Source organism: Ambystoma mexicanum, unplaced genomic scaffold, assembly GCF_040938575.1.
Source record: "Ambystoma mexicanum isolate Mex_15411 unplaced genomic scaffold, UKY_AmexF1_1 Mex_scaf46, whole genome shotgun sequence".
Lineage (NCBI taxonomy): Eukaryota > Metazoa > Chordata > Amphibia > Caudata > Ambystomatidae > Ambystoma > Ambystoma mexicanum.
This window is the reverse complement of record NW_027182462.1, coordinates 1,247,263-1,272,090: the sequence shown is the minus strand read 5'-3', so window position 1 is coordinate 1,272,090 and position 24,828 is coordinate 1,247,263. Positions and strand designations below refer to the sequence as shown.

General features: G+C 43.6%; 31 non-coding genes across 31 annotated transcripts; 25 read left to right on the top strand and 6 right to left on the bottom strand.

Annotated features, from left to right (window-relative positions):
- Positions 1-248: 248 nt before the first annotated feature.
- On the top strand, positions 249-320 carry TRNAT-UGU (transfer RNA threonine (anticodon UGU)). Its single transcript has one exon. It is a non-coding gene; the product is annotated as a tRNA-Thr (tRNA).
- A 687-nt stretch (positions 321-1,007) lies between these two features.
- Positions 1,008-1,089, top strand: TRNAS-GCU (transfer RNA serine (anticodon GCU)). Its single transcript has one exon. It is a non-coding gene; the product is annotated as a tRNA-Ser (tRNA).
- Positions 1,090-1,635: 546 nt separating this feature from the next.
- Positions 1,636-1,707, top strand: TRNAT-CGU (transfer RNA threonine (anticodon CGU)). Its single transcript has one exon. It is a non-coding gene; the product is annotated as a tRNA-Thr (tRNA).
- Positions 1,708-3,193: 1,486 nt separating this feature from the next.
- Positions 3,194-3,288, bottom strand: TRNAI-UAU (transfer RNA isoleucine (anticodon UAU)). The gene is made up of 2 exons: positions 3,251-3,288; positions 3,194-3,229 (listed from the first exon to the last, which is right to left on the bottom strand). It is a non-coding gene; the product is annotated as a tRNA-Ile (tRNA).
- Positions 3,289-3,768: 480 nt separating this feature from the next.
- TRNAS-GCU (transfer RNA serine (anticodon GCU)) lies at positions 3,769-3,845 on the top strand. Its single transcript has one exon. It is a non-coding gene; the product is annotated as a tRNA-Ser (tRNA).
- Positions 3,846-4,310: 465 nt separating this feature from the next.
- On the top strand, positions 4,311-4,382 carry TRNAT-UGU (transfer RNA threonine (anticodon UGU)). Its single transcript has one exon. It is a non-coding gene; the product is annotated as a tRNA-Thr (tRNA).
- Positions 4,383-5,069: 687 nt separating this feature from the next.
- Positions 5,070-5,151, top strand: TRNAS-GCU (transfer RNA serine (anticodon GCU)). The gene has a single exon. It is a non-coding gene; the product is annotated as a tRNA-Ser (tRNA).
- A 546-nt stretch (positions 5,152-5,697) lies between these two features.
- Positions 5,698-5,769, top strand: TRNAT-CGU (transfer RNA threonine (anticodon CGU)). Its single transcript has one exon. It is a non-coding gene; the product is annotated as a tRNA-Thr (tRNA).
- A 1,486-nt stretch (positions 5,770-7,255) lies between these two features.
- On the bottom strand, positions 7,256-7,350 carry TRNAI-UAU (transfer RNA isoleucine (anticodon UAU)). Its single transcript has 2 exons — positions 7,313-7,350; positions 7,256-7,291 (listed from the first exon to the last, which is right to left on the bottom strand). It is a non-coding gene; the product is annotated as a tRNA-Ile (tRNA).
- Positions 7,351-7,830: 480 nt separating this feature from the next.
- Positions 7,831-7,907, top strand: TRNAS-GCU (transfer RNA serine (anticodon GCU)). The gene has a single exon. It is a non-coding gene; the product is annotated as a tRNA-Ser (tRNA).
- Positions 7,908-8,372: 465 nt separating this feature from the next.
- On the top strand, positions 8,373-8,444 carry TRNAT-UGU (transfer RNA threonine (anticodon UGU)). The gene has a single exon. It is a non-coding gene; the product is annotated as a tRNA-Thr (tRNA).
- Positions 8,445-9,131: 687 nt separating this feature from the next.
- TRNAS-GCU (transfer RNA serine (anticodon GCU)) lies at positions 9,132-9,213 on the top strand. Its single transcript has one exon. It is a non-coding gene; the product is annotated as a tRNA-Ser (tRNA).
- Positions 9,214-9,759: 546 nt separating this feature from the next.
- On the top strand, positions 9,760-9,831 carry TRNAT-CGU (transfer RNA threonine (anticodon CGU)). The gene has a single exon. It is a non-coding gene; the product is annotated as a tRNA-Thr (tRNA).
- A 1,486-nt stretch (positions 9,832-11,317) lies between these two features.
- On the bottom strand, positions 11,318-11,412 carry TRNAI-UAU (transfer RNA isoleucine (anticodon UAU)). The gene is made up of 2 exons: positions 11,375-11,412; positions 11,318-11,353 (listed from the first exon to the last, which is right to left on the bottom strand). It is a non-coding gene; the product is annotated as a tRNA-Ile (tRNA).
- Positions 11,413-11,892: 480 nt separating this feature from the next.
- On the top strand, positions 11,893-11,969 carry TRNAS-GCU (transfer RNA serine (anticodon GCU)). Its single transcript has one exon. It is a non-coding gene; the product is annotated as a tRNA-Ser (tRNA).
- Positions 11,970-12,434: 465 nt separating this feature from the next.
- Positions 12,435-12,506, top strand: TRNAT-UGU (transfer RNA threonine (anticodon UGU)). The gene has a single exon. It is a non-coding gene; the product is annotated as a tRNA-Thr (tRNA).
- A 687-nt stretch (positions 12,507-13,193) lies between these two features.
- TRNAS-GCU (transfer RNA serine (anticodon GCU)) lies at positions 13,194-13,275 on the top strand. The gene has a single exon. It is a non-coding gene; the product is annotated as a tRNA-Ser (tRNA).
- Positions 13,276-13,821: 546 nt separating this feature from the next.
- TRNAT-CGU (transfer RNA threonine (anticodon CGU)) lies at positions 13,822-13,893 on the top strand. The gene has a single exon. It is a non-coding gene; the product is annotated as a tRNA-Thr (tRNA).
- Positions 13,894-15,379: 1,486 nt separating this feature from the next.
- Positions 15,380-15,474, bottom strand: TRNAI-UAU (transfer RNA isoleucine (anticodon UAU)). Its single transcript has 2 exons — positions 15,437-15,474; positions 15,380-15,415 (listed from the first exon to the last, which is right to left on the bottom strand). It is a non-coding gene; the product is annotated as a tRNA-Ile (tRNA).
- Positions 15,475-15,954: 480 nt separating this feature from the next.
- On the top strand, positions 15,955-16,031 carry TRNAS-GCU (transfer RNA serine (anticodon GCU)). The gene has a single exon. It is a non-coding gene; the product is annotated as a tRNA-Ser (tRNA).
- A 465-nt stretch (positions 16,032-16,496) lies between these two features.
- Positions 16,497-16,568, top strand: TRNAT-UGU (transfer RNA threonine (anticodon UGU)). Its single transcript has one exon. It is a non-coding gene; the product is annotated as a tRNA-Thr (tRNA).
- A 687-nt stretch (positions 16,569-17,255) lies between these two features.
- TRNAS-GCU (transfer RNA serine (anticodon GCU)) lies at positions 17,256-17,337 on the top strand. The gene has a single exon. It is a non-coding gene; the product is annotated as a tRNA-Ser (tRNA).
- Positions 17,338-17,883: 546 nt separating this feature from the next.
- TRNAT-CGU (transfer RNA threonine (anticodon CGU)) lies at positions 17,884-17,955 on the top strand. Its single transcript has one exon. It is a non-coding gene; the product is annotated as a tRNA-Thr (tRNA).
- A 1,486-nt stretch (positions 17,956-19,441) lies between these two features.
- TRNAI-UAU (transfer RNA isoleucine (anticodon UAU)) lies at positions 19,442-19,536 on the bottom strand. The gene is made up of 2 exons: positions 19,499-19,536; positions 19,442-19,477 (listed from the first exon to the last, which is right to left on the bottom strand). It is a non-coding gene; the product is annotated as a tRNA-Ile (tRNA).
- A 480-nt stretch (positions 19,537-20,016) lies between these two features.
- On the top strand, positions 20,017-20,093 carry TRNAS-GCU (transfer RNA serine (anticodon GCU)). The gene has a single exon. It is a non-coding gene; the product is annotated as a tRNA-Ser (tRNA).
- A 465-nt stretch (positions 20,094-20,558) lies between these two features.
- Positions 20,559-20,630, top strand: TRNAT-UGU (transfer RNA threonine (anticodon UGU)). Its single transcript has one exon. It is a non-coding gene; the product is annotated as a tRNA-Thr (tRNA).
- A 687-nt stretch (positions 20,631-21,317) lies between these two features.
- On the top strand, positions 21,318-21,399 carry TRNAS-GCU (transfer RNA serine (anticodon GCU)). The gene has a single exon. It is a non-coding gene; the product is annotated as a tRNA-Ser (tRNA).
- Positions 21,400-21,945: 546 nt separating this feature from the next.
- TRNAT-CGU (transfer RNA threonine (anticodon CGU)) lies at positions 21,946-22,017 on the top strand. The gene has a single exon. It is a non-coding gene; the product is annotated as a tRNA-Thr (tRNA).
- Positions 22,018-23,503: 1,486 nt separating this feature from the next.
- TRNAI-UAU (transfer RNA isoleucine (anticodon UAU)) lies at positions 23,504-23,598 on the bottom strand. Its single transcript has 2 exons — positions 23,561-23,598; positions 23,504-23,539 (listed from the first exon to the last, which is right to left on the bottom strand). It is a non-coding gene; the product is annotated as a tRNA-Ile (tRNA).
- Positions 23,599-24,078: 480 nt separating this feature from the next.
- Positions 24,079-24,155, top strand: TRNAS-GCU (transfer RNA serine (anticodon GCU)). The gene has a single exon. It is a non-coding gene; the product is annotated as a tRNA-Ser (tRNA).
- A 465-nt stretch (positions 24,156-24,620) lies between these two features.
- TRNAT-UGU (transfer RNA threonine (anticodon UGU)) lies at positions 24,621-24,692 on the top strand. The gene has a single exon. It is a non-coding gene; the product is annotated as a tRNA-Thr (tRNA).
- The last annotated feature ends 136 nt before the right edge of the window (positions 24,693-24,828 follow it).

Below are 24,828 nucleotides of genomic sequence, written 5' to 3'. Positions count from 1 at the left end.
TATCCATATTGTCTCTCTGCTGCCATGTACATGTTTTTTTCAACTTTCACGCATCACATCTCCTCATTAGTCACCCTAAAATTGCGCGGAATACGCACAAATTAGCTGCTCCTCAAAAAATCGGCCAGAAAAAAACAGGTCAAATCACAATCATATACATACATTCTCACACACCCTTCAAATATGTCTACCCAGTAAACATCATGTTGTGTGCTCGTTGTGTTGCTGTTATGCGTCATAACCTGAGGGGCTCTGTAGCTCAGTGGCAGAGCACTGGTCTTGTAAACCAGGGGTCGTGAGTTCGATCCTCATCAGGGCCTCCAAATGGTAATTTTCTTGAACATTGTTGAATAGGAACTGATATTGCACATTGTACCTGTGCAACCTTTTACCAATGGATTCGGGCCTATAACAAAGCCACAAGCGCAAGGTGTCTGAATAGTCTGTGGGGAAGGTCGGCTTTCTGGACCTAATTTCTTCAAGAAAAAGACCTTGATAATCTTGTGATGACAGATGCAGATGATCACGGTGAAGCCCTTACTCTATTGAACAGTACAGCGGTTCTGGGTTGCACGCCTTTCTCTATTTTCAGGGACGTTGATGTGGCAAAATTTAATTGGAAAAGGGTTATTGCCATCACTCACCATTTAAATTCAATGACATCACAGGAAGCAGCAGCATCTGAACTTTGATCTTGGCTGGAAACGTTGAATGATGCCAAACACTGGGAAACTGGAGCTTGCGTTATGCTGGTTTTACTACTAATGGTGTGCCATACGGAAGCTCAAGCACCTTCCTCTGGATTAGTGTTGTGAACCCTCCAGGAGCTCTTGTTATATTTTTCTGAACTTCAACTTGATGTGTTTATCTATCAATGGCCGGGTAAGGAAGAACAAGTCAACGATCTTGTTTCTACTATGACAAACATGATCTATTTTTCACTGACTTTGCACCACCATTGTTTTATCTCTTCTTTAAGCATGGGACTCGAGCACCGTTCCCAAACAGACGAGGTGGCCGAGTGGTTAAGGCGATGGACTGCTAATCCATTGTGCTCTGCACGCGTGGGTTCGAATCCCACCTTCGTCGTATTCTTTCTTTATAGTCTGCATTTAAACATAGACCAAAGTCTTTCAACCTCCCTGTGAAAGACAGGAATGAGTACAGATATGGAAATAGAGATGTAAAAATAAGTTCATTGGTGCAGGCGGAGAATGAAATTAGTCAAAGACTTTCCTCGTAGGTTTCCATTCTTTACTATTATAGGAGCCAAAATCAGCGCAGTTAGTAAATTCCCAAGCTTACATCCCAAATTCTTTTTTCTTTTAGTTGTCTGCCTTTTACATGTTCCTTTTGCCATCATTCTGACCTGCTATCTAAACTCATGAACCTGTTCAGCATCCTACTCAATACATACATACCCATAAAAGTACATACTCAAACGCATACCGACAATGTATCACCAACATAAGCACACACGCTTTCGCAAATCAGATGTATGATGACGTACTGAACACATGCAGAGATATACAGCCATTTTTACACAACCAGAAATTCATATGCCTGGAGATCTACCTAGGTATAACCCATGGTTTCTTTGCACTTTCTGTTGTTGGCTGTGAGCAAGCAGCAGGTGGCCTTGTAGCTCAGAGGCAGAGCACTGGTCTCGTAAACCAGGGGTCATGAGTTCAAACCTCATCAGGGCCTCGGGCGGATTATTTTCAAAAAGCACGGGGAAGAGAAGCCAGAGTTGCACCATCTACAGAGAACCTTTTATGACGGGATAAATCCTCATAATTGAAGTCTTCCACAGAAGGAGTGAAAAAGAGTTCGAGAGGAAGGCCTAATGTTTTCAGGCAAAGACTGACAAAAACCTTGCAATGTCGCATGTAGCTGCTTTGGTGAAAAGACTGTTCAAGTTCACAATGCAACGGAGGGGTGTTCCCCATCTCCATACAATCATCTCTTTGATAATGTAAACGTGCCAGGCGTGTTGAAAGACAAAGACAGACACAACCGCACATACCAGTTGAAGAAAGACAGCCAGCAAACACATTTGTATAGAGGTAAGCAAGCCTCAATTAGAGATGTGAGTCCCTCCGTTTCTGCGGGAGTCCACAAGTTTAATAAAAAATGAACACATATCTTTCATGTTCTAATGATTACCAATCTTTCTGATTAGCTCTGCATAGCTCCAATGGCTATGTGTGTGTGTGTGTGTATGTGCCCGTGTGTGTAGGGGAAGGGGTCGGTAGATGTGTTCACGCAGAGCAAGTTGCATACATCGCCAACAGCCATTCTCTCCTGCTCCTGTGCATCCAGTTCGGAAGCGAACCCACCCAATTGTTCTATATGTCTGCTACCCTGACCGCATTCACACATCATTGGCTATTAGTATGCAGCTTGTGGGCGCTGTCAATGGGATATAAGCACCATTCCCTATGTCTGCAATAGCTAGACCAGATTCTGAGGTATGAGGAGCAGGGGTCCAGGCACTTCGCCTGACAAACGCCGGGCTTAGCCCTGCCGGGCCTAGCCCTGAGGGGCCTAACTGGGCATGGCCCTGTGTAAGGTAGGGTGAGCAGGGGACCACTTGCAACTAACCTTCGGCACCAATCAGGCATGGAGAGGTCTGTGCAAATGCCCAGCCCTTTAGCAATCTCGATCTGCAAAACCTTCAACTCCTAATTCTCATGGCTCCCAGAAGCCCTAGCCCATATGCAAATGAGGCGAGTTCCTATCAGCATCCTTGTTCTGCTTGATTTTATCAAAGTGACTGCCTGATTAGTGAAAGGGTATTTATTCTCAGAGGTTTGCTTCAAAGGCGATAATGCAGTAAATAGACAACATTAATCTTTGTAAGTTGATATTGTCTCCTGGATCCTACTCCAGTAACCCTTTTTCTACCTTTACAAATGTCTTCCGTAAGTGGTGCTCAGCAGAAAATGGAGTATAATAACAGTTGACATTTTTTATTTTCTGTTCTATTTTCAAAAACCCTCCGTAGCTGTATTTAAAGCGCAAACACCCCATAAATAACTTGCAATGAGTATTCCATGTCTAAAAGGCAGAGGAGCTGTCATACAACATTAACTGACAATCAAGGAAACCTTGAGGTGAACCAAAAAATGTCCAGAACATGTATTGGTTCAATAATTCAGTTTTGAGGTGAATTAGTAAAAAGTTCCAAAGTTGCTCCAGGTGAGGCTTGAACTCACAACCTCGGCATTGCTCACTGCATGTACTGCTGTATAAGTACCGCGCGCTAACCGATTGCGCCACTGGAGCTGCTGTGTTTTGGTTTTCGACATGAAACTACACCCACAAACACACACACAAGTGTACAAACGCACCCACAAGCTCTGGCATTGTCTTTTTAGCTGACACCAAATTATGGGTGCCTTGTAGTGCCCATATTGTGCCACTGGAGCTTACCTTTTAGCCTGATATACACTTTGCCACTGATGTTCAGCCAATGGTGCAGTCAAATGTCCCTTCTACATTTTTGTCATGCTGCAGGCAGTGCCACTGGAGCCAGCATGATGCTCTTCCTCATATTCAACACGTGTCAATTGAAACACCTCCCAATGTCATCTTGGCGATGCCTATAAACACCCCAGGACTTTGATGAATTTTTCTCAACAGCAAGTGAGGCAGTTTTCCTGCAAACGGCTGGATGTACCTCAACAAGGAACGCATTGTGGTTCTATTTTGAAGATGTTTGTGTTATTACCTGTAAAGACTTGAATGCCTAACATAATCCCTGTAGACGAGGTGGCCGAGTGGTTAAGGCGATGGACTGCTAATCTGCTGTACACGCGTGGGTTCGAATCCCACCTTCGTCGATTTTAACTTTTGAAATCTTTTTTAAACATCTGCATTGCTCTAAGCACCATTGCCATTGGCTTTCAAAGAACATACAGACAAAAGTGAAAATATGCATGTTAGTTGATTAAGAAGGACACAAACAAGGTTGTCGTGTTACTGGCAGGAATGCAATCTGCTGTGCTTGACTACCCTTTGAGCCAGAATCCGGATAGAAATTTAAAAAAGCAAAGGTAATATCCATATTGTCTCTCTGCTGCCATGTACATGTTTTTTTCAACTTTCACGCATCACATCTCCTCATTAGTCACCCTAAAATTGCGCGGAATACGCACAAATTAGCTGCTCCTCAAAAAATCGGCCAGAAAAAAACAGGTCAAATCACAATCATATACATACATTCTCACACACCCTTCAAATATGTCTACCCAGTAAACATCATGTTGTGTGCTCGTTGTGTTGCTGTTATGCGTCATAACCTGAGGGGCTCTGTAGCTCAGTGGCAGAGCACTGGTCTTGTGAACCAGGGGTCGTGAGTTCGATCCTCATCAGGGCCTCCAAATGGTAATTTTCTTGAACATTGTTGAATAGGAACTGATATTGCACATTGTACCTGTGCAACCTTTTACCAATGGATTCGGGCCTATAACAAAGCCACAAGCGCAAGGTGTCTGAATAGTCTGTGGGGAAGGTCGGCTTTCTGGACCTAATTTCTTCAAGAAAAAGACCTTGATAATCTTGTGATGACAGATGCAGATGATCACGGTGAAGCCCTTACTCTATTGAACAGTACAGCGGTTCTGGGTTGCACGCCTTTCTCTATTTTCAGGGACGTTGATGTGGCAAAATTTAATTGGAAAAGGGTTATTGCCATCACTCACTATTTAAATTCAATGACATCACAGGAAGCAGCAGCATCTGAACTTTGATCTTGGCTGGAAACGTTGAATGATGCCAAACACTGGGAAACTGGAGCTTGCGTTATGCTGGTTTTACTACTAATGGTGTGCCATACGGAAGCTCAAGCACCTTCCTCTGGATTAGTGTTGTGAACCCTCCAGGAGCTCTTGTTATATTTTTCTGAACTTCAACTTGATGTGTTTATCTATCAATGGCCGGGTAAGGAAGAACGAGTCAACGATCTTGTTTCTACTATGACAAACATGATCTATTTTTCACTGACTTTGAACCACCATTGTTTTATCTCTTCTTTAAGCATGGGACTCGAGCACCGTTCCCAAACAGACGAGGTGGCCGAGTGGTTAAGGCGATGGACTGCTAATCCATTGTGCTCTGCACGCGTGGGTTCGAATCCCACCTTCGTCGTATTCTTTCTTTATAGTCTGCATTTAAACATAGACCAAAGTCTTTCAACCTCCCTGTGAAAGACAGGAATGAGTACAGATATGGAAATAGAGATGTAAAAATAAGTTCATTGGTGCAGGCGGAGAATGAAATTAGTCAAAGACTTTCCTCGTAGGTTTCCATTCTTTACTATTATAGGAGCCAAAATCAGCGCAGTTAGTAAATTCCCAAGCTTACATCCCAAATTCTTTTTTCTTTTAGTTGTCTGCCTTTTACATGTTCCTTTTGCCATCATTCTGACCTGCTATCTAAACTCATGAACCTGTTCAGCATCCTACTCAATACATACATACCCATAAAAGTACATACTCAAACGCATACCGACAATGTATCACCAACATAAGCACACACGCTTTCGCAAATCAGATGTATGATGACGTACTGAACACATGCAGAGATATACAGCCATTTTTACACAACCAGAAATTCATATGCCTGGAGATCTACCTAGGTATAACCCATGGTTTCTTTGCACTTTCTGTTGTTGGCTGTGAGCAAGCAGCAGGTGGCCTTGTAGCTCAGAGGCAGAGCACTGGTCTCGTAAACCAGGGGTCATGAGTTCAAACCTCATCAGGGCCTCGGGCGGATTATTTTCAAAAAGCACGGGGAAGAGAAGCCAGAGTTGCACCATCTACAGAGAACCTTTTATGACGGGATGCATCCTCATAATTGAAGTCTTCCACAGAAGAAGTGAAATAGAGTTCGAGAGGAAGGCCTAATGTTTTCAGGCAAAGACTGACAAAAACCTTGCAATGTCGCATGTAGCTGCTTTGGTGAAAAGACTGTTCAAGTTCACAATGCAACGGAGGGGTGTTCCCCATCTCCATACAATCATCTCTTTGATAATGTAAACGTGCCAGGCGTGTTGAAAGACAAAGACAGACACAACCGCACATACCAGTTGAAGAAAGACAGCCAGCAAACACATTTGTATAGAGGTAAGCAAGCCTCAATTAGAGATGTGAGTCCCTCCGTTTCTGCGGGAGTCCACAAGTTTAATAAAAAATGAACACATATCTTTCATGTTCTAATGATTACCAATCTTTCTGATTAGCTCTGCATAGCTCCAATGGCTATGTGTGTGTGTGTGTGTATGTGCCCGTGTGTGTAGGGGAAGGGGTCGGTAGATGTGTTCACGCAGAGCAAGTTGCATACATCGCCAACAGCCATTCTCTCCTGCTCCTGTGCATCCAGTTCGGAAGCGAACCCACCCAATTGTTCTATATGTCTGCTACCCTGACCGCATTCACACATCATTGGCTATTAGTATGCAGCTTGTGGGCGCTGTCAATGGGATATAAGCACCATTCCCTATGTCTGCAATAGCTAGACCAGATTCTGAGGTATGAGGAGCAGGGGTCCAGGCACTTCGCCTGACAAACGCCGGGCTTAGCCCTGCCGGGCCTAGCCCTGAGGGGCCTAACTGGGCATGGCCCTGTGTAAGGTAGGGTGAGCAGGGGACCACTTGCAACTAACCTTCGGCACCAATCAGGCATGGAGAGGTCTGTGCAAATGCCCAGCCCTTTAGCAATCTCGATCTGCAAAACCTTCAACTCCTAATTCTCATGGCTCCCAGAAGCCCTAGCCCATATGCAAATGAGGCGAGTTCCTATCAGCATCCTTGTTCTGCTTGATTTTATCAAAGTGACTGCCTGATTAGTGAAAGGGTATTTATTCTCAGAGGTTTGCTTCAAAGGCGATAATGCAGTAAATAGACAACATTAATCTTTGTAAGTTGATATTGTCTCCTGGATCCTACTCCAGTAACCCTTTTTCTACCTTTACAAATGTCTTCCGTAAGTGGTGCTCAGCAGAAAATGGAGTATAATAACAGTTGACATTTTTTATTTTCTGTTCTATTTTCAAAAACCCTCCGTAGCTGTATTTAAAGCGCAAACACCCCATAAATAACTTGCAATGAGTATTCCATGTCTAAAAGGCAGAGGAGCTGTCATACAACATTAACTGACAATCAAGGAAACCTTGAGGTGAACCAAAAAATGTCCAGAACATTTATTGGTTCAATAATTCAGTTTTGAGGTGAATTAGTAAAAAGTTCCAAAGTTGCTCCAGGTGAGGCTTGAACTCACAACCTCGGCATTGCTCACTGCATGTATTGCTGTATAAGTACCGCGCGCTAACCGATTGCGCCACTGGAGCTGCTGTGTTCTGGTTTTCGACATGAAACTACACCCACAAACACACACACAAGTGTACAAAAGCACCCACAAGCTCTGGCATTGTCTTTTTAGCTGACACCAAATTATGGGTGCCTTGTAGTGCCCATATTGTGCCACTGGAGCTTACCTTTTAGCCTGATATACACTTTGCCACTGATGTTCAGCCAATGGTGCAGTCAAATGTCCCTTCTACATTTTTGTCATGCTGCAGGCAGTGCCACTGGAGCCAGCATGATGCTCTTCCTCATATTCAACACGTGTCAATTGAAACACCTCCCAATGTCATCTTGGCGATGCCTATAAACACCCCAGGACTTTGATGAATTTTTCTCAACAGCAAGTGAGGCAGTTTTCCTGCAAACGGCTGGATGTACCTCAACAAGGAACGCATTGTGGTTCTATTTTGAAGATGTTTGTGTTATTACCTGTAAAGACTTGAATGCCTAACATAATCCCTGTAGACGAGGTGGCCGAGTGGTTAAGGCGATGGACTGCTAATCTGCTATACACGCGTGGGTTCGAATCCCACCTTCGTCGATTTTAACTTTTGAAATCTTTTTTAAACATCTGCATTGCTCTAAGCACCATTGCCATTGGCTTTCAAAGAACATACAGACAAAAGTGAAAATATGCATGTTAGTTGATTAAGAAGGACACAAACAAGGTTGTCGTGTTACTGGCAGGAATGCAATCTGCTGTGCTTGACTACCCTTTGAGCCAGAATCCGGATAGAAATTTAAAAAAGCAAAGGTAATATCCATATTGTCTCTCTGCTGCCATGTACATGTTTTTTTCAACTTTCACGCATCACATCTCCTCATTAGTCACCCTAAAATTGTGCGGAATACGCACAAATTAGCTGCTCCTCAAAAAATCGGCCAGAAAAAAGCAGGTCAAATCACAATCATATACATACATTCTCGCACACCCTTCAAATATGTCTACCCAGTAAACATCATGTTGTGTGCTCGTTGTGTTGCTGTTATGCGTCATAACCTGAGGGGCTCTGTAGCTCAGTGGCAGAGCACTGGTCTTGTAAACCAGGGGTCGTGAGTTCGATCCTCATCAGGGCCTCCAAATGGTAATTTTCTTGAACATTGTTGAATAGGAACTGATATTGCACATTGTACCTGTGCAACCTTTTACCAATGGATTCGGGCCTATAACAAAGCCACAAGCGCAAGGTGTCTGAATAGTCTGTGGGGAAGGTCGGCTTTCTGGACCTAATTTCTTCAAGAAAAAGACCTTGATAATCTTGTGATGACAGATGCAGATGATCACGGTGAAGCCCTTACTCTATTGAACAGTACAGCGGTTCTGGGTTGCACGCCTTTCTCTATTTTCAGGGACGTTGATGTGGCAAAATTTAATTGGAAAAGGGTTATTGCCATCACTCACCATTTAAATTCAATGACATCACAGGAAGCAGCAGCATCTGAACTTTGATCTTGGCTGGAAACGTTGAATGATGCCAAACACTGGGAAACTGGAGCTTGCGTTATGCTGGTTTTACTACTAATGGTGTGCCATACGGAAGCTCAAGCACCTTCCTCTGGATTAGTGTTGTGAACCCTCCAGGAGCTCTTGTTATATTTTTCTGAACTTCAACTTGATGTGTTTATCTATCAATGGCCGGGTAAGGAAGAACGAGTCAACGATCTTGTTTCTACTATGACAAACATGATCTATTTTTCACTGACTTTGCACCACCATTGTTTTATCTCTTCTTTAAGCATGGGACTCGAGCACCGTTCCCAAACAGACGAGGTGGCCGAGTGGTTAAGGCGATGGACTGCTAATCCATTGTGCTCTGCACGCGTGGGTTCGAATCCCACCTTCGTCGTATTCTTTCTTTATAGTCTGCATTTAAACATAGACCAAAGTCTTTCAACCTCCCTGTGAAAGACAGGAATGAGTACAGATATGGAAATAGAGATGTAAAAATAAGTTCATTGGTGCAGGCGGAGAATGAAATTAGTCAAAGACTTTCCTCGTAGGTTTCCATTCTTTACTATTATAGGAGCCAAAATCAGCGCAGTTAGTAAATTCCCAAGCTTACATCCCAAATTCTTTTTTCTTTTAGTTGTCTGCCTTTTACATGTTCCTTTTGCCATCATTCTGACCTGCTATCTAAACTCATGAACCTGTTCAGCATCCTACTCAATACATACATACCCATAAAAGTACATACTCAAACGCATACCGACAATGTATCACCAACATAAGCACACACGCTTTCGCAAATCAGATGTATGATGACGTACTGAACACATGCAGAGATATACAGCCATTTTTACACAACCAGAAATTCATATGCCTGGAGATCTACCTAGGTATAACCCATGGTTTCTTTGCACTTTCTGTTGTTGGCTGTGAGCAAGCAGCAGGTGGCCTTGTAGCTCAGAGGCAGAGCACTGGTCTCGTAAACCAGGGGTCATGAGTTCAAACCTCATCAGGGCCTCGGGCGGATTATTTTCAAAAAGCACGGGGAAGAGAAGCCAGAGTTGCACCATCTACAGAGAACCTTTTATGACGGGATAAATCCTCATAATTGAAGTCTTCCACAGAAGGAGTGAAATAGAGTTCGAGAGGAAGGCCTAATGTTTTCAGGCAAAGACTGACAAAAACCTTGCAATGTCGCATGTAGCTGCTTTGGTGAAAAGACTGTTCAAGTTCACAATGCAACGGAGGGGTGTTCCCCATCTCCATACAATCATCTCTTTGATAATGTAAACGTGCCAGGCGTGTTGAAAGACAAAGACAGACACAACCGCACATACCAGTTGAAGAAAGACAGCCAGCAAACACATTTGTATAGAGGTAAGCAAGCCTCAATTAGAGATGTGAGTCCCTCCGTTTCTGCGGGAGTCCACAAGTTTAATAAAAAATGAACACATATCTTTCATGTTCTAATGATTACCAATCTTTCTGATTAGCTCTGCATAGCTCCAATGGCTATGTGTGTGTGTGTGTGTATGTGCCCCTGTGTGTAGGGGAAGGGGTCGGTAGATGTGTTCACGCAGAGCAAGTTGCATACATCGCCAACAGCCATTCTCTCCTGCTCCTGTGCATCCAGTTCGGAAGCGAACCCACCCAATTGTTCTATATGTCTGCTACCCTGACCGCATTCACACATCATTGGCTATTAGTATGCAGCTTGTGGGCGCTGTCAATGGGATATAAGCACCATTCCCTATGTCTGCAATAGCTAGACCAGATTCTGAGGTATGAGGAGCAGGGGTCCAGGCACTTCGCCTGACAAACGCCGGGCTTAGCCCTGCCGGGCCTAGCCCTGAGGGGCCTAACTGGGCATGGCCCTGTGTAAGGTAGGGTGAGCAGGGGACCACTTGCAACTAACCTTCGGCACCAATCAGGCATGGAGAGGTCTGTGCAAATGCCCAGCCCTTTAGCAATCTCGATCTGCAAAACCTTCAACTCCTAATTCTCATGGCTCCCAGAAGCCCTAGCCCATATGCAAATGAGGCGAGTTCCTATCAGCATCCTTGTTCTGCTTGATTTTATCAAAGTGACTGCCTGATTAGTGAAAGGGTATTTATTCTCAGAGGTTTGCTTCAAAGGCGATAATGCAGTAAATAGACAACATTAATCTTTGTAAGTTGATATTGTCTCCTGGATCCTACTCCAGTAACCCTTTTTCTACCTTTACAAATGTCTTCCGTAAGTGGTGCTCAGCAGAAAATGGAGTATAATAACAGTTGACATTTTTTATTTTCTGTTCTATTTTCAAAAACCCTCCGTAGCTGTATTTAAAGCGCAAACACCCCATAAATAACTTGCAATGAGTATTCCATGTCTAAAAGGCAGAGGAGCTGTCATACAACATTAACTGACAATCAAGGAAACCTTGAGGTGAACCAAAAAATGTCCAGAACATGTATTGGTTCAATAATTCAGTTTTGAGGTGAATTAGTAAAAAGTTCCAAAGTTGCTCCAGGTGAGGCTTGAACTCACAACCTCGGCATTGCTCACTGCATGTACTGCTGTATAAGTACCGCGCGCTAACCGATTGCGCCACTGGAGCTGCTGTGTTTTGGTTTTCGACATGAAACTACACCCACAAACACACACACAAGTGTACAAAAGCACCCACAAGCTCTGGCATTGTCTTTTTAGCTGACACCAAATTATGGGTGCCTTGTAGTGCCCATATTGTGCCACTGGAGCTTACCTTTTAGCCTGATATACACTTTGCCACTGATGTTCAGCCAATGGTGCAGTCAAATGTCCCTTCTACATTTTTGTCATGCTGCAGGCAGTGCCACTGGAGCCAGCATGATGCTCTTCCTCATATTCAACACGTGTCAATTGAAACACCTCCCAATGTCATCTTGGCGATGCCTATAAACACCCCAGGACTTTGATGAATTTTTCTCAACAGCAAGTGAGGCAGTTTTCCTGCAAACGGCTGGATGTACCTCAACAAGGAACGCATTGTGGTTCTATTTTGAAGATGTTTGTGTTATTACCTGTAAAGACTTGAATGCCTAACATAATCCCTGTAGACGAGGTGGCCGAGTGGTTAAGGCGATGGACTGCTAATCTGCTGTACACGCGTGGGTTCGAATCCCACCTTCGTCGATTTTAACTTTTGAAATCTTTTTTAAACATCTGCATTGCTCTAAGCACCATTGCCATTGGCTTTCAAAGAACATACAGACAAAAGTGAAAATATGCATGTTAGTTGATTAAGAAGGACACAAACAAGGTTGTCGTGTTACTGGCAGGAATGCAATCTGCTGTGCTTGACTACCCTTTGAGCCAGAATCCGGATAGAAATTTAAAAAAGCAAAGGTAATATCCATATTGTCTCTCTGCTGCCATGTACATGTTTTTTTCAACTTTCACGCATCACATCTCCTCATTAGTCACCCTAAAATTGTGCGGAATACGCACAAATTAGCTGCTCCTCAAAAAATCGGCCAGAAAAAAACAGGTCAAATCACAATCATATACATACATTCTCACACACCCTTCAAATATGTCTACCCAGTAAACATCATGTTGTGTGCTCGTTGTGTTGCTGTTATGCGTCATAACCTGAGGGGCTCTGTAGCTCAGTGGCAGAGCACTGGTCTTGTAAACCAGGGGTCGTGAGTTCGATCCTCATCAGGGCCTCCAAATGGTAATTTTCTTGAACATTGTTGAATAGGAACTGATATTGCACATTGTACCTGTGCAACCTTTTACCAATGGATTCGGGCCTATAACAAAGCCACAAGCGCAAGGTGTCTGAATAGTCTGTGGGGAAGGTCGGCTTTCTGGACCTAATTTCTTCAAGAAAAAGACCTTGATAATCTTGTGATGACAGATGCAGATGATCACGGTGAAGCCCTTACTCTATTGAACAGTACAGCGGTTCTGGGTTGCACGCCTTTCTCTATTTTCAGGGACGTTGATGTGGCAAAATTTAATTGGAAAAGGGTTATTGCCATCACTCACTATTTAAATTCAATGACATCACAGGAAGCAGCAGCATCTGAACTTTGATCTTGGCTGGAAACGTTGAATGATGCCAAACACTGGGAAACTGGAGCTTGCGTTATGCTGGTTTTACTACTAATGGTGTGCCATACGGAAGCTCAAGCACCTTCCTCTGGATTAGTGTTGTGAACCCTCCAGGAGCTCTTGTTATATTTTTCTGAACTTCAACTTGATGTGTTTATCTATCAATGGCCGGGTAAGGAAGAACGAGTCAACGATCTTGTTTCTACTATGACAAACATGATCTATTTTTCACTGACTTTGAACCACCATTGTTTTATCTCTTCTTTAAGCATGGGACTCGAGCACCGTTCCCAAACAGACGAGGTGGCTGAGTGGTTAAGGCGATGGACTGCTAATCCATTGTGCTCTGCACGCGTGGGTTCGAATCCCACCTTCGTCGTATTCTTTCTTTATAGTCTGCATTTAAACATAGACCAAAGTCTTTCAACCTCCCTGTGAAAGACAGGAATGAGTACAGATATGGAAATAGAGATGTAAAAATAAGTTCATTGGTGCAGGCGGAGAATGAAATTAGTCAAAGACTTTCCTCGTAGGTTTCCATTCTTTACTATTATAGGAGCCAAAATCAGCGCAGTTAGTAAATTCCCAAGCTTACATCCCAAATTCTTTTTTCTTTTAGTTGTCTGCCTTTTACATGTTCCTTTTGCCATCATTCTGACCTGCTATCTAAACTCATGAACCTGTTCAGCATCCTACTCAATACATACATACCCATAAAAGTACATACTCAAACGCATACCGACAATGTATCACCAACATAAGCACACACGCTTTCGCAAATCAGATGTATGATGACGTACTGAACACATGCAGAGATATACAGCCATTTTTACACAACCAGAAATTCATATGCCTGGAGATCTACCTAGGTATAACCCATGGTTTCTTTGCACTTTCTGTTGTTGGCTGTGAGCAAGCAGCAGGTGGCCTTGTAGCTCAGAGGCAGAGCACTGGTCTCGTAAACCAGGGGTCATGAGTTCAAACCTCATCAGGGCCTCGGGCGGATTATTTTCAAAAAGCACGGGGAAGAGAAGCCAGAGTTGCACCATCTACAGAGAACCTTTTATGACGGGATGCATCCTCATAATTGAAGTCTTCCACAGAAGAAGTGAAATAGAGTTCGAGAGGAAGGCCTAATGTTTTCAGGCAAAGACTGACAAAAACCTTGCAATGTCGCATGTAGCTGCTTTGGTGAAAAGACTGTTCAAGTTCACAATGCAACGGAGGGGTGTTCCCCATCTCCATACAATCATCTCTTTGATAATGTAAACGTGCCAGGCGTGTTGAAAGACAAAGACAGACACAACCGCACATACCAGTTGAAGAAAGACAGCCAGCAAACACATTTGTATAGAGGTAAGCAAGCCTCAATTAGAGATGTGAGTCCCTCCGTTTCTGCGGGAGTCCACAAGTTTAATAAAAAATTAACACATATCTTTCATGTTCTAATGATTACCAATCTTTCTGATTAGCTCTGCATAGCTCCAATGGCTATGTGTGTGTGTGTGTGTATGTGCCCGTGTGTGTAGGGGAAGGGGTCGGTAGATGTGTTCACGCAGAGCAAGTTGCATACATCGCCAACAGCCATTCTCTCCTGCTCCTGTGCATCCAGTTCGGAAGCGAACCCACCCAATTGTTCTATATGTCTGCTACCCTGACCGCATTCACACATCATTGGCTATTAGTATGCAGCTTGTGGGCGCTGTCAATGGGATATAAGCACCATTCCCTATGTCTGCAATAGCTAGACCAGATTCTGAGGTATGAGGAGCAGGGGTCCAGGCACTTCGCCTGACAAACGCCGGGCTTAGCCCTGCCGGGCCTAGCCCTGAGGGGCCTAACTGGGCATGGCCCTGTGTAAGGTAGGGTGAGCAGGGGACCACTTGCAACTAACCTTCGGCACCAATCAGGCATGGAGAGGTCTGTGCAAATGCCCAGCCCTTTAGCAATCTCGATCTGCAAAACCTTCAACTCCTAATTCTCATGGCTCCCAGAAGCCCTAGCCCATATGCAAATGAGGCGAGTTCCTATCAGCATCCTTGTTCTGCTTGATTTTATCAAAGTGACTGCCTGATTAGTGAAAGGGTATTTATTCTCAGAGGTTTGCTTCAAAGGCGATAATGCAGTAAATAGACAACATTAATCTTTGTAAGTTGATATTGTCTCCTGGATCCTACTCCAGTAACCCTTTTTCTACCTTTACAAATGTCTTCCGTAAGTGGTGCTCAGCAGAAAATGGAGTATAATAACAGTTGACATTTTTTATTTTCTGTTCTATTTTCAAAAACCCTCCGTAGCTGTATTTAAAGCGCAAACACCCCATAAATAACTTGCAATGAGTATTCCATGTCTAAAAGGCAGAGGAGCTGTCATACAACATTAACTGACAATCAAGGAAACCTTGAGGTGAACCAAAAAATGTCCAGAACATTTATTGGTTCAATAATTCAGTTTTGAGGTGAATTAGTAAAAAGTTCCAAAGTTGCTCCAGGTGAGGCTTGAACTCACAACCTCGGCATTGCTCACTGCATGTACTGCTGTATAAGTACCGCGCGCTAACCGATTGCGCCACTGGAGCTGCTGTGTTTTGGTTTTCGACATGAAACTACACCCACAAACACACACACAAGTGTACAAAAGCACCCACAAGCTCTGGCATTGTCTTTTTAGCTGACACCAAATTATGGGTGCCTTGTAGTGCCCATATTGTGCCACTGGAGCTTACCTTTTAGCCTGATATACACTTTGCCACTGATGTTCAGCCAATGGTGCAGTCAAATGTCCCTTCTACATTTTTGTCATGCTGCAGGCAGTGCCACTGGAGCCAGCATGATGCTCTTCCTCATATTCAACACGTGTCAATTGAAACACCTCCCAATGTCATCTTGGCGATGCCTATAAACACCCCAGGACTTTGATGAATTTTTCTCAACAGCAAGTGAGGCAGTTTTCCTGCAAACGGCTGGATGTACCTCAACAAGGAACGCATTGTGGTTCTATTTTGAAGATGTTTGTGTTATTACCTGTAAAGACTTGAATGCCTAACATAATCCCTGTAGACGAGGTGGCCGAGTGGTTAAGGCGATGGACTGCTAATCTGCTGTACACGCGTGGGTTCGAATCCCACCTTCGTCGATTTTAACTTTTGAAATCTTTTTTAAACATCTGCATTGCTCTAAGCACCATTGCCATTGGCTTTCAAAGAACATACAGACAAAAGTGAAAATATGCATGTTAGTTGATTAAGAAGGACACAAACAAGGTTGTCGTGTTACTGGCAGGAATGCAATCTGCTGTGCTTGACTACCCTTTGAGCCAGAATCCGGATAGAAATTTAAAAAAGCAAAGGTAATATCCATATTGTCTCTCTGCTGCCATGTACATGTTTTTTTCAACTTTCACGCATCACATCTCCTCATTAGTCACCCTAAAATTGTGCGGAATACGCACAAATTAGCTGCTCCTCAAAAAATCGGCCAGAAAAAAACAGGTCAAATCACAATCATATACATACATTCTCACACACCCTTCAAATATGTCTACCCAGTAAACATCATGTTGTGTGCTCGTTGTGTTGCTGTTATGCGTCATACCCTGAGGGGCTCTGTAGCTCAGTGGCAGAGCACTGGTCTTGTAAACCAGGGGTCGTGAGTTCGATCCTCATCAGGGCCTCCAAATGGTAATTTTCTTGAACATTGTTGAATAGGAACTGATATTGCACATTGTACCTGTGCAACCTTTTACCAATGGATTCGGGCCTATAACAAAGCCACAAGCGCAAGGTGTCTGAATAGTCTGTGGGGAAGGTCGGCTTTCTGGACCTAATTTCTTCAAGAAAAAGACCTTGATAATCTTGTGATGACAGATGCAGATGATCACGGTGAAGCCCTTACTCTATTGAACAGTACAGCGGTTCTGGGTTGCACGCCTTTCTCTATTTTCAGGGACGTTGATGTGGCAAAATTTAATTGGAAAAGGGTTATTGCCATCACTCACCATTTAAATTCAATGACATCACAGGAAGCAGCAGCATCTGAACTTTGATCTTGGCTGGAAACGTTGAATGATGCCAAACACTGGGAAACTGGAGCTTGCGTTATGCTGGTTTTACTACTAATGGTGTGCCATACGGAAGCTCAAGCACCTTCCTCTGGATTAGTGTTGTGAACCCTCCAGGAGCTCTTGTTATATTTTTCTGAACTTCAACTTGATGTGTTTATCTATCAATGGCCGGGTAAGGAAGAACGAGTCAACGATCTTGTTTCTACTATGACAAACATGATCTATTTTTCACTGACTTTGCACCACCATTGTTTTATCTCTTCTTTAAGCATGGGACTCGAGCACCGTTCCCAAACAGACGAGGTGGCCGAGTGGTTAAGGCGATGGACTGCTAATCCATTGTGCTCTGCACGCGTGGGTTCGAATCCCACCTTCGTCGTATTCTTTCTTTATAGTCTGCATTTAAACATAGACCAAAGTCTTTCAACCTCCCTGTGAAAGACAGGAATGAGTACAGATATGGAAATAGAGATGTAAAAATAAGTTCATTGGTGCAGGCGGAGAATGAAATTAGTCAAAGACTTTCCTCGTAGGTTTCCATTCTTTACTATTATAGGAGCCAAAATCAGCGCAGTTAGTAAATTCCCAAGCTTACATCCCAAATTCTTTTTTCTTTTAGTTGTCTGCCTTTTACATGTTCCTTTTGCCATCATTCTGACCTGCTATCTAAACTCATGAACCTGTTCAGCATCCTACTCAATACATACATACCCGTAAAAGTACATACTCAAACGCATACCGACAATGTATCACCAACATAAGCACACACGCTTTCGCAAATCAGATGTATGATGACGTACTGAACACATGCAGAGATATACAGCCATTTTTACACAACCAGAAATTCATATGCCTGGAGATCTACCTAGGTATAACCCATGGTTTCTTTGCACTTTCTGTTGTTGGCTGTGAGCAAGCAGCAGGTGGCCTTGTAGCTCAGAGGCAGAGCACTGGTCTCGTAAACCAGGGGTCATGAGTTCAAACCTCATCAGGGCCTCGGGCGGATTATTTTCAAAAAGCACGGGGAAGAGAAGCCAGAGTTGCACCATCTACAGAGAACCTTTTATGACGGGATAAATCCACATAATTGAAGTCTTCCACAGAAGGAGTGAAATAGAGTTCGAGAGGAAGGCCTAATGTTTTCAGGCAAAGACTGACAAAAACCTTGCAATGTCGCATGTAGCTGCTTTGGTGAAAAGACTGTTCAAGTTCACAATGCAACGGAGGGGTGTTCCCCATCTCCATACAATCATCTCTTTGATAATGTAAACGTGCCAGGCGTGTTGAAAGACAAAGACAGACACAACCGCACATACCAGTTGAAGAAAGACAGCCAGCAAACACATTTGTATAGAGGTAAGCAAGCCTCAATTAGAGATGTGAGTCCCTCCGTTTCTGCGGGAGTCCACAAGTTTAATAAAAAATGAACACATATCTTTCATGTTCTAATGATTACCAATCTTTCTGATTAGCTCTGCATAGCTCCAATGGCTATGTGTGTGTGTGTGTGTATGTGCCCGTGTGTGTAGGGGAAGGGGTCGGTAGATGTGTTCACGCAGAGCAAGTTGCATACATCGCCAACAGCCATTCTCTCCTGCTCCTGTGCATCCAGTTCGGAAGCGAACCCACCCAATTGTTCTATATGTCTGCTACCCTGACCGCATTCACACATCATTGGCTATTAGTATGCAGCTTGTGGGCGCTGTCAATGGGATATAAGCACCATTCCCCATGTCTGCAATAGCTAGACCAGATTCTGAGGTATGAGGAGCAGGGGTCCAGGCACTTCGCCTGACAAACGCCGGGCTTAGCCCTGCCGGGCCTAGCCCTGAGGGGCCTAACTGGGCATGGCCCTGTGTAAGGTAGGGTGAGCAGGGGACCACTTGCAACTAACCTTCGGCACCAATCAGGCATGGAGAGGTCTGTGCAAATGCCCAGCCCTTTAGCAATCTCGATCTGCAAAACCTTCAACTCCTAATTCTCATGGCTCCCAGAAGCCCTAGCCCATATGCAAATGAGGCGAGTTCCTATCAGCATCCTTGTTCTGCTTGATTTTATCAAAGTGACTGCCTGATTAGTGAAAGGGTATTTATTCTCAGAGGTTTGCTTCAAAGGCGATAATGCAGTAAATAGACAACATTAATCTTTGTAAGTTGATATTGTCTCCTGGATCCTACTCCAGTAACCCTTTTTCTACCTTTACAAATGTCTTCCGTAAGTGGTGCTCAGCAGAAAATGGAGTATAATAACAGTTGACATTTTTTATTTTCTGTTCTATTTTCAAAAACCCTCCGTAGCTGTATTTAAAGCGCAAACACCCCATAAATAACTTGCAATGAGTATTCCATGTCTAAAAGGCAGAGGAGCTGTCATACAACATTAACTGACAATCAAGGAAACCTTGAGGTGAACCAAAAAATGTCCAGAACATTTATTGGTTCAATAATTCAGTTTTGAGGTGAATTAGTAAAAAGTTCCAAAGTTGCTCCAGGTGAGGCTTGAACTCACAACCTCGGCATTGCTCACTGCATGTACTGCTGTATAAGTACCGCGCGCTAACCGATTGCGCCACTGGAGCTGCTGTGTTTTGGTTTTCGACATGAAACTACACCCACAAACACACACACAAGTGTACAAAAGCACCCACAAGCTCTGGCATTGTCTTTTTAGCTGACACCAAATTATGGGTGCCTTGTAGTGCCCATATTGTGCCACTGGAGCTTACCTTTTAGCCTGATATACACTTTGCCACTGATGTTCAGCCAATGGTGCAGTCAAATGTCCCTTCTACATTTTTGTCATGCTGCAGGCAGTGCCACTGGAGCCAGCATGATGCTCTTCCTCATATTCAACACGTGTCAATTGAAACACCTCCCAATGTCATCTTGGCGATGCCTATAAACACCCCAGGACTTTGATGAATTTTTCTCAACAGCAAGTGAGGCAGTTTTCCTGCAAACGGCTGGATGTACCTCAACAAGGAACGCATTGTGGTTCTATTTTGAAGATGTTTGTGTTATTACCTGTAAAGACTTGAATGCCTAACATAATCCCTGTAGACGAGGTGGCCGAGTGGTTAAGGCGATGGACTGCTAATCTGCTGTACACGCGTGGGTTCGAATCCCACCTTCGTCGATTTTAACTTTTGAAATCTTTTTTAAACATCTGCATTGCTCTAAGCACCATTGCCATTGGCTTTCAAAGAACATACAGACAAAAGTGAAAATATGCATGTTAGTTGATTAAGAAGGACACAAACAAGGTTGTCGTGTTACTGGCAGGAATGCAATCTGCTGTGCTTGACTACCCTTTGAGCCAGAATCCGGATAGAAATTTAAAAAAGCAAAGGTAATATCCATATTGTCTCTCTGCTGCCATGTACATGTTTTTTTCAACTTTCACGCATCACATCTCCTCATTAGTCACCCTAAAATTGCGCGGAATACGCACAAATTAGCTGCTCCTCAAAAAATCGGCCAGAAAAAAACAGGTCAAATCACAATCATATACATACATTCTCACACACCCTTCAAATATGTCTACCCAGTAAACATCATGTTGTGTGCTCGTTGTGTTGCTGTTATGCGTCATCACCTGAGGGGCTCTGTAGCTCAGTGGCAGAGCACTGGTCTTGTGAACCAGGGGTCGTGAGTTCGATCCTCATCAGGGCCTCCAAATGGTAATTTTCTTGAACATTGTTGAATAGGAACTGATATTGCACATTGTACCTGTGCAACCTTTTACCAATGGATTCGGGCCTATAACAAAGCCACAAGCGCAAGGTGTCTGAATAGTCTGTGGGGAAGGTCGGCTTTCTGGACCTAATTTCTTCAAGAAAAAGACCTTGATAATCTTGTGATGACAGATGCAGATGATCACGGTGAAGCCCTTACTCTATTGAACAGTACAGCGGTTCTGGGTTGCACGCCTTTCTCTATTTTCAGGGACGTTGATGTGGCAAAATTTAATTGGAAAAGGGTTATTGCCATCACTCACTATTTAAATTCAATGACATCACAGGAAGCAGCAGCATCTGAACTTTGATCTTGGCTGGAAACGTTGAATGATGCCAAACACTGGGAAACTGGAGCTTGCGTTATGCTGGTTTTACTACTAATGGTGTGCCATACGGAAGCTCAAGCACCTTCCTCTGGATTAGTGTTGTGAACCCTCCAGGAGCTCTTGTTATATTTTTCTGAACTTCAACTTGATGTGTTTATCTATCAATGGCCGGGTAAGGAAGAACGAGTCAACGATCTTGTTTCTACTATGACAAACATGATCTATTTTTCACTGACTTTGCACCACCATTGTTTTATCTCTTCTTTAAGCATGGGACTCGAGCACCGTTCCCAAACAGACGAGGTGGCCGAGTGGTTAAGGCGATGGACTGCTAATCCATTGTGCTCTGCACGCGTGGGTTCGAATCCCACCTTCGTCGTATTCTTTCTTTATAGTCTGCATTTAAACATAGACCAAAGTCTTTCAACCTCCCTGTGAAAGACAGGAATGAGTACAGATATGGAAATAGAGATGTAAAAATAAGTTCATTGGTGCAGGCGGAGAATGAAATTAGTCAAAGACTTTCCTCGTAGGTTTCCATTCTTTACTATTATAGGAGCCAAAATCAGCACAGTTAGTAAATTCCCAAGCTTACATCCCAAATTCTTTTTTCTTTTAGTTGTCTGCCTTTTACATGTTCCTTTTGCCATCATTCTGACCTGCTATCTAAACTCATGAACCTGTTCAGCATCCTACTCAATACATACATACCCATAAAAGTACATACTCAAACGCATACCGACAATGTATCACCAACATAAGCACACACGCTTTCGCAAATCAGATGTATGATGACGTACTGAACACATGCAGAGATATACAGCCATTTTTACACAACCAGAAATTCATATGCCTGGAGATCTACCTAGGTATAACCCATGGTTTCTTTGCACTTTCTGTTGTTGGCTGTGAGCAAGCAGCAGGTGGCCTTGTAGCTCAGAGGCAGAGCACTGGTCTCGTAAACCAGGGGTCATGAGTTCAAACCTCATCAGGGCCTCGGGCGGATTATTTTCAAAAAGCACGGGGAAGAGAAGAGAGAGTTGCACCATCTACAGAGAACCTTTTATGACGGGATAAATCCTCATAATTGAAGTCTTCCACAGAAGGAGTGAAATAGAGTTCGAGAGGAAGGCCTAATGTTTTCAGGCAAAGACTGACAAAAACCTTGCAATGTCGCATGTAGCTGCTTTGGTGAAAAGACTGTTCAAGTTCACAATGCAACGGAGGGGTGTTCCCCATCTCCATACAATCATCTCTTTGATAATGTAAACGTGCCAGGCGTGTTGAAAGACAAAGACAGACACAACCGCACATACCAGTTGAAGAAAGACAGCCAGCAAACACATTTGTATAGAGGTAAGCAAGCCTCAATTAGAGATGTGAGTCCCTCCGTTTCTGCGGGAGTCCACAAGTTTAATAAAAAATTAACACATATCTTTCATGTTCTAATGATTACCAATCTTTCTGATTAGCTCTGCATAGCTCCAATGGCTATGTGTGTGTGTGTGTGTATGTGCCCGTGTGTGTAGGGGAAGGGGTCGGTAGATGTGTTCACGCAGAGCAAGTTGCATACATCGCCAACAGCCATTCTCTCCTGCTCCTGTGCATCCAGTTCGGAAGCGAACCCACCCAATTGTTCTATATGTCTGCTACCCTGACCGCATTCACACATCATTGGCTATTAGTATGCAGCTTGTGGGCGCTGTCAATGGGATATAAGCACCATTCCCTATGTCTGCAATAGCTAGACCAGATTCTGAGGTATGAGGAGCAGGGGTCCAGGCACTTCGCCTGACAAACGCCGGGCTTAGCCCTGCCGGGCCTAGCCCTGAGGGGCCTAACTGGGCATGGCCCTGTGTAAGGTAGGGTGAGCAGGGGACCACTTGCAACTAACCTTCGGCACCAATCAGGCATGGAGAGGTCTGTGCAAATGCCCAGCCCTTTAGCAATCTCGATCTGCAAAACCTTCAACTCCTAATTCTCATGGCTCCCAGAAGCCCTAGCCCATATGCAAATGAGGCGAGTTCCTATCAGCATCCTTGTTCTGCTTGATTTTATCAAAGTGACTGCCTGATTAGTGAAAGGGTATTTATTCTCAGAGGTTTGCTTCAAAGGCGATAATGCAGTAAATAGACAACATTAATCTTTGTAAGTTGATATTGTCTCCTGGATCCTACTCCAGTAACCCTTTTTCTACCTTTACAAATGTCTTCCGTAAGTGGTGCTCAGCAGAAAATGGAGTATAATAACAGTTGACATTTTTTATTTTCTGTTCTATTTTCAAAAACCCTCCGTAGCTGTATTTAAAGCGCAAACACCCCATAAATAACTTGCAATGAGTATTCCATGTCTAAAAGGCAGAGGAGCTGTCATACAACATTAACTGACAATCAAGGAAACCTTGAGGTGAACCAAAAAATGTCCAGAACATTTATTGGTTCAATAATTCAGTTTTGAGGTGAATTAGTAAAAAGTTCCAAAGTTGCTCCAGGTGAGGCTTGAACTCACAACCTCGGCATTGCTCACTGCATGTACTGCTGTATAAGTACCGCGCGCTAACCGATTGCGCCACTGGAGCTGCTGTGTTCTGGTTTTCGACATGAAACTACACCCACAAACACACACACAAGTGTACAAAAGCACCCACAAGCTCTGGCATTGTCTTTTTAGCTGACACCAAATTATGGGTGCCTTGTAGTGCCCATATTGTGCCACTGGAGCTTACCTTTTAGCCTGATATACACTTTGCCACTGATGTTCAGCCAATGGTGCAGTCAAATGTCCCTTCTACATTTTTGTCATGCTGCAGGCAGTGCCACTGGAGCCAGCATGATGCTCTTCCTCATATTCAACACGTGTCAATTGAAACACCTCCCAATGTCATCTTGGCGATGCCTATAAACACCCCAGGACTTTGATGAATTTTTCTCAACAGCAAGTGAGGCAGTTTTCCTGCAAACGGCTGGATGTACCTCAACAAGGAACGCATTGTGGTTCTATTTTGAAGATGTTTGTGTTATTACCTGTAAAGACTTGAATGCCTAACATAATCCCTGTAGACGAGGTGGCCGAGTGGTTAAGGCGATGGACTGCTAATCTGCTGTACACGCGTGGGTTCGAATCCCACCTTTGTCGATTTTAACTTTTGAAATCTTTTTTAAACATCTGCATTGCTCTAAGCACCATTGCCATTGGCTTTCAAAGAACATACAGACAAAAGTGAAAATATGCATGTTAGTTGATTAAGAAGGACACAAACAAGGTTGTCGTGTTACTGGCAGGAATGCAATCTGCTGTGCTTGACTACCCTTTGAGCCAGAATCCGGATAGAAATTTAAAAAAGCAAAGGTAATATCCATATTGTCTCTCTGCTGCCATGTACATGTTTTTTTCAACTTTCACGCATCACATCTCCTCATTAGTCACCCTAAAATTGTGCGGAATACGCACAAATTAGCTGCTCCTCAAAAAATCGGCCAGAAAAAAACAGGTCAAATCACAATCATATACATACATTCTCACACACCCTTCAAATATGTCTACCCAGTAAACATCATGTTGTGTGCTCGTTGTGTTGCTGTTATGCGTCATAACCTGAGGGGCTCTGTAGCTCAGTGGCAGAGCACTGGTCTTGTAAACCAGGGGTCGTGAGTTCGATCCTCATCAGGGCCTCCAAATGGTAATTTTCTTGAACATTGTTGAATAGGAACTGATATTGCACATTGTACCTGTGCAACCTTTTACCAATGGATTCGGGCCTATAACAAAGCCACAAGCGCAAGGTGTCTGAATAGTCTGTGGGGAAGGT